General features: G+C 41.1%; 1 long non-coding RNA gene across 1 annotated transcript in view; it reads right to left on the bottom strand.

Annotated features, from left to right (window-relative positions):
• The window catches only part of LOC309625125, a 57608-nt gene extending 40721 nt beyond the window's left edge, over positions 1-16887 (bottom strand). The window contains exons 1-3 of the long non-coding RNA XR_014242329.1: positions 7332-16887; positions 4864-4946; positions 1865-3563 (exon numbers count right to left, since the gene is read on the bottom strand). This is a non-coding gene — a long non-coding RNA (uncharacterized lncRNA). The remainder of the gene's footprint in view (positions 1-1864; positions 3564-4863; positions 4947-7331) is intronic.
• Positions 16888-16956: the final 69 nt, after the last annotated feature.

Genomic DNA, 16956 nt, shown 5'->3' with positions numbered 1-16956 from the left:
AATATTCTTATCTTTTGGGGTATTTGTGTGACTTTCAGAGTCCCAACATAAACCAAATCCAGAAGTAAAATCAGAATATTAACTTTTCTATTTATAACCCCGCATTATTACATCTCACTTGCTCTTGAGAATAAATTTCAGAGTTAGACCTGGCAGGTGTTTTGAAATCCATTTTAGGTCGAAGGAACATGAGAAAGATTAGAAGGAGAAGTCCTACATCACAGAGTTATTAAGTATCTATTCTAATAATAGAATAGAGCCTAGGATTTGAGTCTTCTGATGTTCAATGGTCTTTCTACTAAATGCTGGTTTCTAGTCTTTTTCAGCTACTGAAACACACATATCCTATCAGGTCTCAATTAGGAGCCATTTTGTATAATACTGAAACCCATAATAAGCCATTTCCAAACTAAGTAATTTTTAAAGCCTCTCCCATTCCCTCATCCCAAGAAATGGCTCACCACAAGAAGCTAAGTGGAAGAAATGATAGACACCTCATATGAAACCTAGAGTGATATTCTACACTTGCCAAATAAAGTAGTTTGGAATGATAGTAAGTTCTAACAGGTTATGAAAGAAGTTTAAGAAACACCTATTTTGGGCTTCCCTGGTGGCACAGTGGTTGAGAATCCGCCTGCCAATGCAGGGGATATGGGTTCGAGCCCTCGTCTGGGAAGATCCCACATGCCGCGGAGCAACTGGGCCCGTGAGCCACAACTACTGAGCCTGCGCGTCTGGAGCCTGTGCTCCGCAACAAGAGAGGCCGCGACAGTGAGAGGCCCACGCACCGCTTGCCGCAACTAGAGAAAGTCCTCGCACAGAAACGAAGACCCAACACGGCCAAAAATAAATAAATAAATAAAAATTAAAAAAAAAAAAAGAAAGAAAGAACTATGTTAGTAAGGGAATGACGTTTTAAAACAAAACAAAACAAAAAAACACCTATTTTTATAAGCTACATTAAAAAGGCTGCCTACAATATCCTTATGTTTAAAATGATCCTTCTGAACAATTTGAGGAAACACAAATATAACTCTGTATCTTTCAAATTTAACAAGTATATATATATATATATATATATATATATATATATATATATATATATATATATAGTTGTATTTATTTGACTTAGTTATAGTTGTATGTCTTCAAAAGAATATATTTATTTTTACCCTAGAACGTTTTTTCTCTAACTACATTCTAGGAATATTAGAACAAAACCACACTAAAAAAAATGAGTATTTCTGAATGGGTTGGAAGCTATCTAGTATCTCTGATCAAAGAGGTTCAAGTACCCTAAGATCCATGTAACACATGCCACCAATCAGGCAGACACTTGGACTGCGTTTTTTCATCACTGCGGGCTCTAATATTAATACAACAGATCCATAGAGGCATTTCAAAATTATAAACACATAATTCACGCATGGATCATGAGCAGTAAAAACAAATGCTTTTCTGCATCTGGGGGATGATTTATAACAGAAAAGATAGGAACCATTAGAGAAAAAGTGTGTTCTTGTTTCCTAGGGTGAAGTTCTTGCTGGTAGCACTATGATGGGAAACCAAGACTTCTGACCCAAAACAACGAAGTCTCCTAATGAAAATAAATAGTCCCTTCAATCATGTCAGAAGACAATTTCAAAAGAACAGGCTTTGTAATAATTAAAAAGCAGACGATATGACTGTCAATATAGATACCAGCCACTCGGTGGTGTGAGTTCACTGGTAGAATTTCAACAGCAGTGGAAAGTCAGGGTGGACTGATTAAAGGTTTAGAACAGAAAGCAGAGCAGAAGAGCAAAGGCAATAGAAAGGCAGCCCACTGTTTCTCAACACATGGAGAATTCAGAAACTACTGTACCTTGTAAATATGGTGTTCCAGAGGGAAAGTGAGAGGATAAAGTGAGCATCAAGATTTGGTAGTAATCAAGTATGATAATATCTCAGTTTCAGGGTACAGAGACCTGGGTTTCACACCTATCTCCGCCAACCATGAGCTGTGTGATCTTGCTCAGATAGATTATTTGGTCATGTAGCCTCAGTTTTCTCACCTTCAGGGTAGGGTAAAAAATGAGGAAAGAAATAATAAAAGCATTTACTTTATGGTTGCTATAGGTTTTAAAAGAGAGAATAAAAATAGTTAATTAGCACAATGTACTCAATAAAAGTAGCTATTAACAATGTTAATATAGCAGGAATCACTGAGTTCCTCGTAGCTTAATAAAAAAGCTAGGACATACGACACAGGAGACACTCGAAAAGGACAAAACACTGACTTAGCCAACCCTGAGCAGAGGAAGTAGCCGTAGAGCAGTGGTTAAGAGCATGGACTTGGGAACCAAACTGCCTGACACTCTTACTTACCAGGGAACCTAGGGCAAATTACTTAATCTCTGTGCCTCAGTTTCCTGATCTATAGAATAAGAACTATAAAATAACAACAGCATGGAATTATTATTATAAGGATAGAGTGAATCGCTCTTAACGCTCTTAGAACAGTGACTGGCACTTATTGTCTAACAAATAAGAGTATTTCAAGAAGAGAAATTGGTGATCAAAATTAATGAATATTGATAGCAATTAATATTGTCATTCTTATTTAGCATATAAAGAGACAAAACAACACAAAAAAAGACAAAAGACCCAACAGGTCACAGAAGAAGACATTTTAAATGTGAATAATACTTGAAGAAAAGTCATCAATCTTGCTGGTAAATAAAAGAATACATTAAAGCAAGTTTTAGATATAATTATTTTTTCTCTTAAAAAGGAAGATTTCATATTTGGTGATGGTTCAATAAGACAGGCACTGTCATAGATTGCCAGTGTAAGTATACATTAGTATAATGTTAATGAAATACAGTTCAACACTATGTGGCAAGTGTCTTTTAAAAATTTATACTATGAGACCAAAAAAAATTCTTTCCCTAGAAAAACCTATTAAGAGGAAATTATCAGAGTTGGAGAAACAGCTCTCTGTGCAAAGGTGCACATCTCAAGTCACTTAATGATGAAAAATTAGAATCAACCTAAATGTGAAGCAATGGTTAATGGGCAATAGTTATATTGTTCATTATTAATCCATAAAATAATATAAACATAAGTTAAAAGTTAATAGTTTTCAAAAGTAAAAATTGTGATGGGGAAATGCTCATGGTAAAACACTGAAGAAAAAAGGCAGAACCCAAAGCATACTCACAGAATGATTTAAATTATTTAAAGTATAATATATAGTATATTTATACATAGGAAAAGGCCTGTTTCTTTTAAATTATGCAAAATATTAACTGAAGTTATCTCTAGGTTTTGTCTCAATGGGTGATTTATAGTTGTCTTCTTTATAATATACTGGAAAAAATTTTACAGCAAGTCTGTGTTAAGCTAAAATCAGAAGTTAGCAAAAATTAAAGATATTATATCAAATAATTTATTAAGAAAAATATACACTTCTAACTCATATATAAGGATATTTGAGTCTTCAGACTCTTACCTGCTGTCCTGACCCACATGTTGCAGTGAAATGATGGCATGTCTTCCTAGCAGAAGACAATACCATGAGACTGCACCATAAAAACAAAACCAGAAAGTTCCAATCAGAAAAACCCTCCAAGGGAAGGTTGAAGCTTCTCATCCAACAACCCTGAATCAGTTCTGTATTATGGAGCTTTTTCCAAAATATGGACTATTTTTTTTCTTTTAATATAAACATCTTACTTAGAAATCCTGAGATTTCTCAGATTCCTATTAAGAATTAAAGACGTCTCAGTAATCATTTTTAAACCACCTACGAACACACTAAAATACATAATTGTCATATTATAAGGATTTTTTTGCTGTCAAGGTTTTGGTTCTTCATGTTACTATAGTCAATATGCATTTATTACTAGATGTGTCTTCCCACGAAGCTATGGAAGAGGTGAATCCATCTCAAAGCAGATGAAGAAATACTCACTGCATTTCATGTGATAGTGAGATATACATATTTGAACATCTCTGAGGTGAGGCTGCATCTCACAGTTCATGGCATATCAGATAAATTCACAGCACGTTTTCTTTCTTTATGGTCTATTAAATAATGGTGCACCTTACAATGTATTCAATTCAGTTAAACGTACCAACCCCTCACTTCTTCCATTTGATCACTTCAAATCAATAATGTAAAACCTTGATTATGTAAACACCAAATTGCCAAACCCTCTAAAATTTAAGAACATTCTCTGAGTTCAGAGCTCTTCTCTCAAAAACAGCAAACTACTTATCCTAACCAAGAAGAATTAGTTTCCAGTGCAAAGGACAGGGAGGACATACACAAGTGTGTTGTTTCATAGAGTTTGTAAAAGGAAAGTACCCAGGCAGCTGTATAAACATGTTACACGCATGACATTTCAAGTTAGCCATTAATGATATATAAAGTAATTATTGAACCTATGGCCAAAGACATTGGGTATATGTCAAGGCCAGCTATAGCTGAGCTGAAGCTAGACAGCTAAGCTCACTCAAAAATAAGGGTATGGAACCATCTAAGTTTCATACTTGACTGGGAGAGTTAGAAGCTGCTTTTCTGACATGTACTTTATACATCTCTGGCGGATGGCTCACCTCACATCTGGGTGAGGGCAATGGCATTATTCCTGAGGAAGGACAAGCAGCTTGTTGTGACCCTTGGTCCCTGACAACACGGAAGAACTCTTCAACCAATATAACATTTTTAAAAGTTGTACCTATAATTAATGTCAATATTACTTTGGTATTTTGGCTTGGTTTTTGTTTTGTTTTTTTTCCAAACCACTTGTGTTTCACCTGGGACAGACATTCATTTCCGACAGACCTGGTAGATTAGAGAAGACAAAGTAACTATACCTGCTTCGTTGGGATGGGTACTTCTGCCACATTAGAAAGGAAAAACTTATTCCATTGGGCCAGTGACATCTATTTGAGTTTATCTGTGGGGAAAGCAAAAGACATAGAAAGAGAACATAGGGATTTCCCTGGTGGCGCAGTGGTTAAGAATCCTCCTGCTAATGCAGGGGACAGGGGTTCAAACCCTGGTCCGGGAAGATCCCACATGCTGCGGAGCAACTAAGCCCATGCGCCACAACTACTGAGCCTACATGCCACAACTACTGTGCCCGCGTGCCTAGAGCCCATGCTCTGCAACAAGAGAAGCCACCGCAATGAGAAGCCCGCACATCGCAAGGAAGAGTAGCCCCCCGCTCGCTGCAACTAGAGAAAGCCCACACGCAGCAACGAAGACCCAACGCAGCCAAAAATAAATAAATAAAATAAATAAATTTATTAAAGAAAGAAAGAAAGAGAACATAATGAAAACAAAGGAAAAAAGAAAGACAGTAACAGATCCCATCATCAAGGCAGCAATAGCAGGGGCTTCCACGACAGCTATTACAGGGCGTGACAAGGTGGCAATTGCCAGACAGTCTAACAGGAGAGAAGATTGTGATAGAATCAAAAGATGAAACATCTTTACAGCTGAGGGATTCATACACTCATCTATATCAATTGCTTTAACAAGCCCATACTACATTCACGATAAATTTATGAATGAATGAATAACACATTAAATATTTGTAGCAAAAATCCCTATCTAACTCTGGTTATGCCTGTCTTAATCTTAATACCGATATTCTTAAAAACATGGAATCACTACAGTGTGTTTCCGGTAGGAAATAGATATGGTAGTGCCATATTCCCTTAAAGGGCATTTTGCTTATTAATTCATTTAATATTTATCTTCCCCAACTAGTAAACAAACTCAATAAAGGCAGCAGGTGTTTTTATAATTTGTATATCCTTTATCCAGTGCTGTGTTCTCAGCACCAAGAAGAGTGCCTGGCACATAGCGTGTGTCTAATACATATTTGTTGAATAAATGAAAAATGTACATATCATTTAGGGATTTCATATAATTCACTATATCTTTATAACATTACAGATAAAATGTTTAATATTCCTTAAGACTGAGTAAGTACAGCACGCTCAGAAATTTGTGGCCTAGTATCATGTCAGCTGAAGTGTATTTCAGTTTGATAATTAAATAGAAGTTTTACACTTTCAAGTAATCCCTTCCAAATACTCTAGCACAAATACTTGAAATTAGTGAATGTCAGATACACTCATTCACAGCCCGTCAGCAAACTCATAGGAAGTGAGAACACAGGGTATAAGTGGACACGAAGGGGCCTGGGTCCTATTTTTCATGCTATAAAAACCATACATAGTGTGGTTAATAATGCTCTCATATCTCGTTTGGAGCCCTACATGCAGTGTGTTAGTGGAGATGCAGAAGGCTAGCTAGCTCTAGCGGCTGAGTGCCAGTGGAGGGCAGCACAGAGCTACTTCAGAGAAAATACATTCAAGAGGAAGATAACAGCTCCCAGCTGAGAGCAGGGTCCTTAGCCAGATCTACAGCCTGCTACTGAAGAGGCAGCCCATTTGGAAAATCAGCCCACAGGATAGCCAGCAAGAATGGAATTCCCAAATACATTAATGTATGAAGCCAAGAAGCAAGGGAGATGGGCAGGAAACAATGCCAGGATATTCAGAATAATCCGGACTTGGACTCAGCAGAGCTCCCAGGAGCCACTGATTCAGATAGTGATCTCTCTCCAGAGCTGCTGAATCAGAGGATGTCTTACATTCGTTCCAATTCCAAAATCTTGGATCCCAAGATCACTAACAAACATGTTTTGAGTACTATCTCTTTGCAAAGATTATCCCTCTAGTAGAAAATATAAATAATATATTTTTATATTATTTTTGCTATCTTTTCACAAAGATCATTCCTCAGGAAGAAAATATAAACAATATAAATAATATATTAATATAAAATTGTTAGCATTAAGAGGAGAAATACATGAATGAAGAGTTGCAAGCACAGATTCTACCATGTTACAAGGGTCCCAAGAATCTCCTAAAAGTTGAGACTTCTCAAATATATGCAATGGAATCTTGGTGAGGCCTAAGGAACAGCAGCAGGTCGGTCTGTAACCCTGGTTCCCAGTGTGAGGGCCTCAACCCTGAGAACAAGCAGAAGTGAGATGCAGCCTATCCCGGGCCAGAATTCATGCTCCTGTTCTGGGTCTTCCTAGCAGTATGAGCTCAGGTGAGTAATTTAGCCTCTCTAGGTCAGTTTTCTCACTTCTAAAGTAAAATAATACCTGTCTCTTGAATCTGAGAGGAATTCACAGAAGAAAATATGCCTTGTTAATTTTATACAAAGATAGGGTATTTTTATTACCATTCTGAGTTGTATGAAGAGCAGGAAGACATCTAGAGAGATGAGAAAGGAGAAAAGTATCTTAAAAATAAACCTTTGAGAGATTCAGAATTTTCTTTATAATGAACCATGGTCCTTCTGTCAATCCAGGTCAGTATCATTCCGATTCTCCTTGTATATGTCTTCAGCTTCCCTGGGACCTATATTAAATGTGGAGCATATTTGCATCATGGGGTAATATTTGCCTCCTGTGAACGATCTTCTCCTTGCTAAATGTGTGTAATCATATTCCAAGCCAGATAAAAATGGGAGACATTTTACTGCCACCTCCTGAAGATATGTATTCATAGGGCCACAGAAGCAGGAAGGAAATGTAGGCTGTTTGCAGCCAGAATACTTTGGCTCTGGCTCATAATAATAATAATAATAATAAATAACCATTACCATGGGGATATGGGAACATGTTGGATACATGTTCAAATACAGCTGCCCCAGCTTTATGTTCAGTTTTGTCCCATTCCCACACTGTGATTTTTCTGGATGGACAACAAGAGAGCTGAGAGTATGCCAATGAATTGGTAAATGTTGACTGGAAAGTCTAAGATTTCTGTCGTTTCTAAAAATCAGACAAACGGGGAGGTGGGCAGGACATGAAGAAGTAGGATTCGTCAATTCTTTCCATTCTAATTTCTGATGAGATGCCTAACTGGAGAATTCAGAATTGACATTGAAGAGTCACAAGTGACCACAGAGGCACCAGAAGAGGGTCTTTGCAAATGAGGGTTGACGATTTATTGATTTATGGTTGTTTTGAGCAATAAGGGACAGTGGAGCATTTGACCTCCTCATTTTATATTTGAGGAAACTAAGGTCAAGAAAGTGGCGTGACTAGCTCAAGTTCTCCCCGGGGTTAACTAAGAGTCTAGTAATCTTATTACACTAGAATACTACCTGGCTAAACTAGCTAGTAAGTCAATCAGTGGCCAAATTACACAGTAAAAGTACATAAAGTACTGGTCAAAAATAAACTATAATAAACAAAGTTGGCTTCCTTTAAAGTTATAAAACATGGATCCATATATTCCAACAGTCATCATCTGCTTTGCTAATAGGAATTGAAACACACACTTCACTGAGTGCATGAACAAACTACGCCCACACACTTGGCCAGCTTATAAAGTCACAGAGAATAAGCTGAATTCTTCTTTGCCTCTGTCTAAAGTGTGAAATGCCAAGAAAATGCTAACATTGTTATCCTGAAACGTCTTGGGCTTCATAGTCTCTCTGCCATTGCTAAGACTTCACCGGTGCCCAGATAATCTTTGCTACAAAAAGAGATGGAGTCCATCCAGTAATGGGAACCCCATTTCTTTGAATTTCAAAATACTTTGAACAAAGGTGTTATGGACAGAGTATATATGTGGTGACTTAAAGGAGGGAGTTATTTTTAGTATGTTCCCTGTTATTGACTAGACAGCAATCTCAAATCAACTAAATGGTTGGTCCAGATGAAAGGAAATCTTGGAAATTTCTACCTTTTTCCAATTTTGTTAAGTATTTGTGCAGTAATACAATTGATTTTAATTTGGAAAATTAGTTAAATAAAGCACAACCCACAAAATTATTTTTTAGAACTAGTCTCTTGACCTGGAATTTAAAACATTAGAAGAGTGTTCTTATACATTTTAACTGCCTTGTATGCACACTTGAGGTCGTTAAGCATCTTTTTCTTTCTTTATCTCATTGCCATAATCTAAACTCAGTAAGAACTCTTTGATATCAAAAGAGTACTCTTTGCCAGACAATTAAGATTTATTAGAAAAACCAAGATGTCTCACTTTGAAAACCCATTCCTTGGTAAACTTCCCACACTGTCATTGTTACTATTGAGCACTATAGTCACTAGATGTCGCTGCTGCCGTTTGAATGAGATTTTCTTAGTGCTTCCAGAAAAAGAAAAAAAAAAGATTCTTAGAGTTTGGCTAATTGTTTTTTACTGTTTTGGGGATTTTGGTGAGTGGGTGATATCTTATATATTAATGAATGCAGATCACTTATTTTTCAGATGAAGCAGGAAAACTACAAAGGTGAAGTAACTTGCCTAAGGATCCGTAAGAAGAGCATTGTAGAGCCAGAGTTGGAAAGCTCTGTTCTAATGTCTATACTTTATAGGTTTAAAAAAAAAAAATCTAAGGTGTTCCAGATGGAAGCAATGAAGGCAATCATCTTTTAAACCAAAACCTAATTAATAATACTTATTATATGTTAAGTTAGTTTTATTTTGCTTTCTCCCTGATGTCCTTCTCCTTGGAAACTGGATACATATGAATCATGATGACACATGACTTTCCCAGACCAGACTTTGAAGAGTAAGAGAACCTGACAAAAGGCCATCAGCTAAGCTCAGGTGATGCCTTCCTCCAGAGAGTCTCCTCCATAGAGAGGTTGGGGGAGGAAATGTCAGCAAGCCCAGGAAAGTCTCCTCCAAAAAGTTATTAAAACTAGACAAACGTACACAACACACAAACAATCCGCTACAGAGTGCATCTCCAATCCAGCTTTCCTGCTGAAACAGAAAAGAAAGCCAGCAGAGTTTCCTTCAGAAGGCAGGAGCTAAGAAGGATGCAGAGGAGGCGGTGAGAGCAATTCTGAACTGCTTTCATAGACTGAGGTGAGAAGAAAAGAAAGAGGAAGGCAAATTAACTGAAAGAGGCAACCAAGTGGCACGGCTGAAGCTTCCAGATATTTCTGTTCCCAAGAGAAAACCAAAAAATTCACTATCTCTTGGGTGAATTGGCAGGCGGGAGATAGAGGAGGGAGCGCTCACATCCTCGCTCGCGGTTGTTGAACCCCTTTTTCAGCCCCCACCTCAAGCAAAGAAGGGGGAGGAAGGGAAGGACTTGCCCTGAAAAGGAAAGGAGCGAGCATCGCGGCTAGCCTTGGGAAAATCTCCACAGATGAGCATTTTTGTTGCGTTAAGTGGACCGCATTAGCAGCCTAAACACGTAGGGGAAGGCTAACATCGCCTGTTAATATAATGCGGGAGAGGAGTGACAGACCTGGGAGTTGAGAGTGGAAGCGCTAGTTTTATATAAAACAAAACGGAACAATTCTTAGGACTTAAGTTATTAGAGTATTGGGGCGTGCCTCACTCCATAGGGGAGGTATGTACTGGGACATGCGTTTTAGAGGAGATGTACCTATATCTATATTTCGACTACCTTAAAAAAAGAATTTCTACAGTAGGAAAACAGGTCCATGGTTCTGAGGTTGCCCCTGGGAGGACTGAGAGGAAGAGTCATCTCTGGGATGTCTCCTTTAAACTCCAGCAGCGTCGGGGCTGACAAGTGACAAATAGGGAGGTTCCGAAACTCAGCGTAAAAATGGTCACCTCCACCCACCTCACGCTGCTTCTTTTCTCTTACACATAGAGAGATATGGAGATAGGGATTTGGATAGGTTATAAAGACAGAAATAAAGATAGGGATGAGGATGGGGAGCGGGGAAGGTGAGAAATTGAGAAAGGAAAGCAAAGAGGGGAGGAAGAGAGGGAAGGGAAAACTTAAGGAATGAAACCCAATTATTTATCAGGGTGGGGTTTTTTGTTGTTGTTGATGTTTTGTTTTCCAAAACGAATTCAGCTTGCTTGTTCCTTCTTCGGCTTTCTAGCAAACTTTCAGCTTGAACAGTATTCTAGGTACATTAAAGCAAAGCAAAACAAAACTTTGGACGCGTGGGGCGGGGAGAAACGCCTGCAGGGCCGGCGCGCGGACATGCACAGTCCGCTGCTCGTCTATCAAGCAGCCACTGAGCGCCCCGAACACCCTCCTTATTTCTCTTTTCTTAGCCCCTCACACTCGCTTAGCATCTCTTTTCCCCAAGACTTCCTTGAGGGCAGCCAGGCAAGACCCGGGTGTAAGGCTGGCTTTTTCTGCGGGAGAAGCCAATAGTATCCACCAAAACTAAAAGGCAGAAAAAGGTCCCTCGTCTCTTCGGGTTCGTCCTCAAATTACCCAGCACACTGTGGAAGTTTCTCGAAACTCCAGGATTCAGTGTAAAGATGTGGGATTTCTCCTGGTTCGGCCTCCAGGGCCACAGGGGTGACCCCTCAAAACATGGCCTTCCCCTTAATGCCTTTACAACCTATTTAGGAAAATCAAAGGACCCGTTGGTCTCGAAGGACCGATTAGAGAGAGCCCGGACCTCACAACTCCGTGTCTGCGGCGGGGAGGGGCATGTGGACCGGGGAGAATTCGGGAAAAGGGGCCCCGCGGTAAGCAACTGGCGGACAGAGGGATCCGGGCTGTGTTTTCCCTAAGAACGCCCTAAAAAAAAAAAAAAAAAAAAAAAAAAAGCACTGGAATATGGGGTTCCAGCATCAGCTGTTACTTTATGAGACCCGAATTCAGGCTGCTCTAGAAGAATTTTGGTCGAAAGTGGATTCTCTCTCCAGACCCAAATATTCCCTGACCTAATTCCCCAGCGCGCTCGGGCTGTTTGCTAGGAGAGGACCGCGCTGCCGGGGACTCAGCACTTCTGTCAATTGCACAGAGCAATTACTAAGAAAATATTGTGACGATTTTGTAGGGCGGAAGGGGACTGAGAGGTGGGGGAGGGGGGAGTTAGTTTGGAGAGCAATTTGCAAAGGAATATTTATTAACTTTGATTCCCGAGGTCACCGCCGGAAAACGGGTGAGCTGCAGAGCTTTTCCTCTAGGTGGCGGACGTCGGTACCCAACAACCGTTAGGCGGTGCTGCCTCCAAACACAGGATTAAGCTTCTTGTTGGTTAAAAATAATAATAGTAATAATATAGAGGTGTGGGGCTGTTTTTTTCCCCTTTTGGATATTTATTTATTGCAGGGGAAAGTCATTGATTTTCCTAAGCAAACTGTGTTTCTCCTTCACTTGGTGGAAAATAAAAACTGTTTGAATAAATAAGTTATTTCTGAACATTTTGTTGTCAAAGTGTTAAATGTTCCCGTCATTTTTATTCAAACACTAACATGATTACAGCCAATTATATATTCACCAGTGTTCTTTATTTTAGAGTAATTGTACTTGTCACTAATAAAACAGAGGCATAATGGATCGCTACTGCTCTGGATTTTCAAGCAATTTTGTGTAATTTGATTGAATTATACATCTTCTCTGCTACTTTTTTATTTTTATATTTGGGGATCCTATTTTCTTGAAAATTGCAGCTCTATGCTTGTTTTGTTGTTTCTCCAGTAACGTACACTTCGGTAACACTGATAAATAGAAAGAGTCCCTTTGAAATGTCGAAAATCAGCTGTTTCTTTCCCCACCCCCTCCCTGCACTTCCGCGCGGGGAAGACCTTGACGCTGCGCTGCCAGGGAGTCTGAGCCAGTGGGTGCGCTTACCCGAAAAGTCCAGCGCCAAGACGAACTCCCCATTCACCTCAAGGCAGACGCCTCCCTGCCTCGAGTCTTTAGGGTTTTGTCTCTTTCCTGTAATGATACTGTTGGGTGTCTGGGGCTTCAGACATGCCAAGACAAGCCGACCAAGGGCTCAGTTCGTGTGCAGTATCAAGGGAAAGAGTATATACAGCACAGTCGAAAGATAAACTGTATAAATTACTCCAATTACACAACCCCCAAACGTCCTACCTACTCAACCATCCCCCAGCAATTACAAAAATTATCTGTCCACTCGCCTGTGTTCTTTTTAGTTTCAGATATACTTAAGAAAACTGGGGTCAGTAGTTTATCCCTTTTTATTTTGACGATAATTTCAATTAAAAGATACGGGGGGGAAAGAAACACGCGTCTACCCAGTGTTCACACATATGAACAAATAAAGAAATAAACGTGACAGTAGACAGACAAGAAGTAAGATTTTAAGGGGCCATCTCCGCAACTGAAGGAGCAGAGACTATGCAATTCTTTTCCCCAACAAATCCCTCCGGTTCCTAGAACAAGACTCAAACGCCCCGCTAGGAGCTGCAGCTGCGAGATGGAGCCAAAGGCTCTGACAAGTGGCTGTGTATGACCCAATATTTATCAATAACAACAACAACAATATCAAGTGAAACCAAGGCTGGGGATTTTAAACTGCTTCTAAAGCTCTGGCGTGGATACGCACGTGGGCGAAAAAAAAAGCCGCTGGAGATGAGTTGGCTCCATTTGTCCGCCCTGGGGAGCAACCCCGGGGCAAAATCCGGTGCTAATTGATCCCAACAACCACACTGTCAGCTGAAATCTTCGAGGGGGAGAAAGACTGAGCGTGTGCTAAAGATACTCTAAGCACTTTTTCAAGTAAATCGCGGTGTGTAATCAATAGCATGTGCATATATATATATATATATAAATAGGGAAAGGGAACCACTTCTAATCAATGGGGAAAATAGTGGGAATCACGCCGGATTCCAGACTTCTTTAAAATCTAGTGTCTCCCACCCTCCGATTGCTTTGTGGTCCGGACTTCGAACTTATTCCGGGAAAACCTGCGGGCCCCGTTTAGTGTTCCGGAGAGCAGATACTCAGCCCAGCTGGGGCCGTTCTTTTGTCTTCTGGGGTGCTTCCTCTAAGGCCAGAGGATAGCCTGCCTGGGCAGTGATCCCAGCGCGGGGTGCAGCCCGCGGGCGGCCGCGGGGATTTGCATTGGGGCAGCGCCGAAGCGAGCCCCGCGCCCCTCAGCTCCGTCCGAGGCAACGCAGCAGCCTCACAAGGCTGCTCTCCAAGAAGCCGGGCTTTATCAGTGATTCCACATCCTTGTGGCCTCATCTATCTTATCTAACAAGTTCACGCTCCAGGAGAAAAGAAAAGGGTGAGAAAAAAAAAAAAAAAAAAAAAAAGATCTTCACCGCGGTGATTCATAGTTCACACGCTCCGGAGCCAAACTTGCCGACTCGGCTTTCTTCCTGAACGTTACTTTCTCTCCTGCGTGCCTTAGGACAAGCTCAGAAGGAAGATACTAAAATTGGTAAACAAGAACCTACCTAGGATTGTTTTTAAAATAAAAGTGACCCCCCCCACTACCTTTGTTGTAGTTTCTGAAACGGAAGAGTAGGGTTGTTTTGTTTGCACATTATAGCGGTAATTTGTTCCTGAAGCCATCCTGCATCTAGCATACCCTGGCCGCTCCTCTCCTCCCTGCCTTCGGCTCCTTCCAAAGGGCAGGAGAGAAATAGGGATATAACTGCTCTCCCTCACTGGGTACAACACCCCTTCTATGTAATTGAATATTCAAATTAACTTCACCTGCACGCACCCCAATCTTTTCACTCTGAGCTGTGCTTTATACAAATAATAAGCTTAAAACCTTTGACTGGGCTCTTTTTTTCCACGTTCACTATGGCAGATGACCTCTTAGCCTAAAAATATTGATCTGTATGCGTGCATCCGGCGTGATGTGCAAACACGAGACATCTGGGCTGAAAAGGTAACTCTAAGAGGGGTAAATCCGGAAATAAAACCTAAAAGCAAGTCCTCCAGCAGGACTGCGCTGGGCAGGCGCGGGTGACAAAGGAGCGCGGGGTAGGCGAGCGGGTGCTAGCGGGCAGGAGCGGCGCGCAGGCCCCGGGAGCCAGGATTCCGTGATGCTCCTCGCCGGGAACCGTCGCCGTTACAGCCTCGAGGGGTTAGCGAGGGAGGGAGAAGATCAGGACCTTTTTCGAAACGCTGCTCCAACATATTTTCCACTGCTTCAAGTTGGAGGGGGAGGGGAAGACCTACAGGAACTGCAGTTCGAGAGTGAGGAGGCAGGTGGGTATGAGACAGACACGAAGTAAAAACTGGCTCATTGGTTTGTCCACTTGGGTTTTTAGAAAGGAAGCGGATGTATTCGATTAGTAAATAGTTTACTTTGTCTTATGCGACTTTTCAAATGCGAAGGGGGACTTTGGGGTGGAAGGGTCTCTGCTTGCCTCCTGGCCTGCTCACCCCAGCGCAGGCAGTTTTCTCCCTCGTCATTCCTGACGACCATCAGTGGGTGCGAGCATTGTCTAAAACATACTATCAATCTTCTCTATTGTTCGGTACTCTTCGTGTACTTTTAACTGTTGAGAGGGTGGGTGACTGGTTCAGAGCTGACCGTCCTAATAATTGTCACTAAGCCGCACCGCTTCATCTTTCCTCACAACGACTGGAGTTTCGGGGGCCTTTTGGAATGGTGCTTCAGAATAGAGGAAACTCGATGCCCCACATTCTCCGAAGAGTGCTGTTAGCATTTCCCAAAGTAGATTATTCGGTTTCTTACGGGAAATCAAATTGAAGTTCCAACTAATTAAGGAGAACAGAGATGGGATAGTAAGGAGCTCGAACTCTAGGAGACCAGCATTTTGAGGCCTGTAAGTTCTTCTTTCAGGCTGATATATACTTATGAAGTCATTTTTTCCCCCTCTTTCCATGTCCCGCTGGTGAAAAATCCAAGGTAGCATTGTCTTGTGTGCTGACTTTTGCCAACTCTCACTTCCTCCCTTTTCAGATAGACTCAAGGGTTAAATATAAGGACCTGAGAACTAGCTTCCATCATTCCCGTTTACCATCACCCCTTCCACTCTTTGTCTTTCCCTTTAGCATTTCCTGACCCCTCTAAAGGATGGGCTGCGCCATTTCCTAGGGCTTTTAGAGGAAAACAAGAAATTGGCCTCTCAGGGCACGATTGCCCGAAAGGTGTGGGACTATTTCTCCTAATTGGATCAGGTCAAAAAACGGAACGGGCCTGCCCTCACACTATCAGGGACTCAACTCCCTCTGCAAATTGTCCACCTTCAAAGATGCCAAGCGTGCTGGCAAATAACAGGAAACATGTAAAAGACTACTGGACATTTTATATTTACAAGAGATGTGCAGAGTGTTCGACTGAGAGGTTGTTCAGAGAGACTTTTTAAAGGTCCTTCGACCCTGGGGTGGTAATATTTCCTCATGGATTTCTCCACGCCTGGCTCTCTGTGGGGTAATATTGGAAAGAAGCTTCTCCCAAGTGTATTTTGTTGCAGGTCTCAAGACGATTCCTTTGGATAAGTATGTGCTTGCCTTCAGAGAGCTTGGAAGCTTTCTGGCAGAGTCACAGAAACCTGCCTGGGGCGTCCCAGGGTCTCTATCCAGACCTCCTCTTCCTTCTCTTCTTCTTCCTTCTTCTTTATTAAAAAAAATTTTTTTTAACTTTGGACTTTCTCGCTTCCGAAGTGGTTCCCCAGCTTATACAAGTTAAACATTTCGACTCTCAAATACGAGGCTCTCCCATGAATTTTTTTTTCTCGAAGTTCTCAAGCAAAATTGCCGGTGCCACAATGTTATGATGGAAGGATGCTGAAATGACAGGCCTAGTAGACGCTTGTCTTAATCATCGGCTTCTTAATTTAGTTTTAGTGAGGTGTGTGAGTGTGTATATGTATGTGTGTGTGTGTGTTTGTGGTGTGCGCGTGCACGTGTGCGCGCCCCTGGGGATATTGAGGGTGTGCGCGCGTGCTCTAAGAGCAGCCGCTTGACAACCTGCAGCTCCCTAATGAGTGACGAGGCAAGGCTGCGGCAGAAAAGTAACACTTCCCTGGTGTGAAGACCTCTTACTGAGAAGTTTAGTTCACTACTGTTCTCGCAAACCTAATCGTATAACCTGCAACCAAAACCCACAGAACAAGGATACAACACACTAAAGTGTAACTTACAATCACTAAATGTTAGCACCATTACCTGCTGTTAAGAAGGGATTAAGGACGAGTTGGCTTCAGCAAGAGCAGACCTTGATAGTCACAG

Source organism: Balaenoptera borealis, assembly GCF_965194805.1.
Source record: "Balaenoptera borealis genome assembly, chromosome: 3".
NCBI lineage: Eukaryota > Metazoa > Chordata > Mammalia > Artiodactyla > Balaenopteridae > Balaenoptera > Balaenoptera borealis.
The sequence above is the reverse complement of the archived record's forward strand: the minus strand, read 5'-3'. Positions and strand labels throughout refer to the sequence as shown.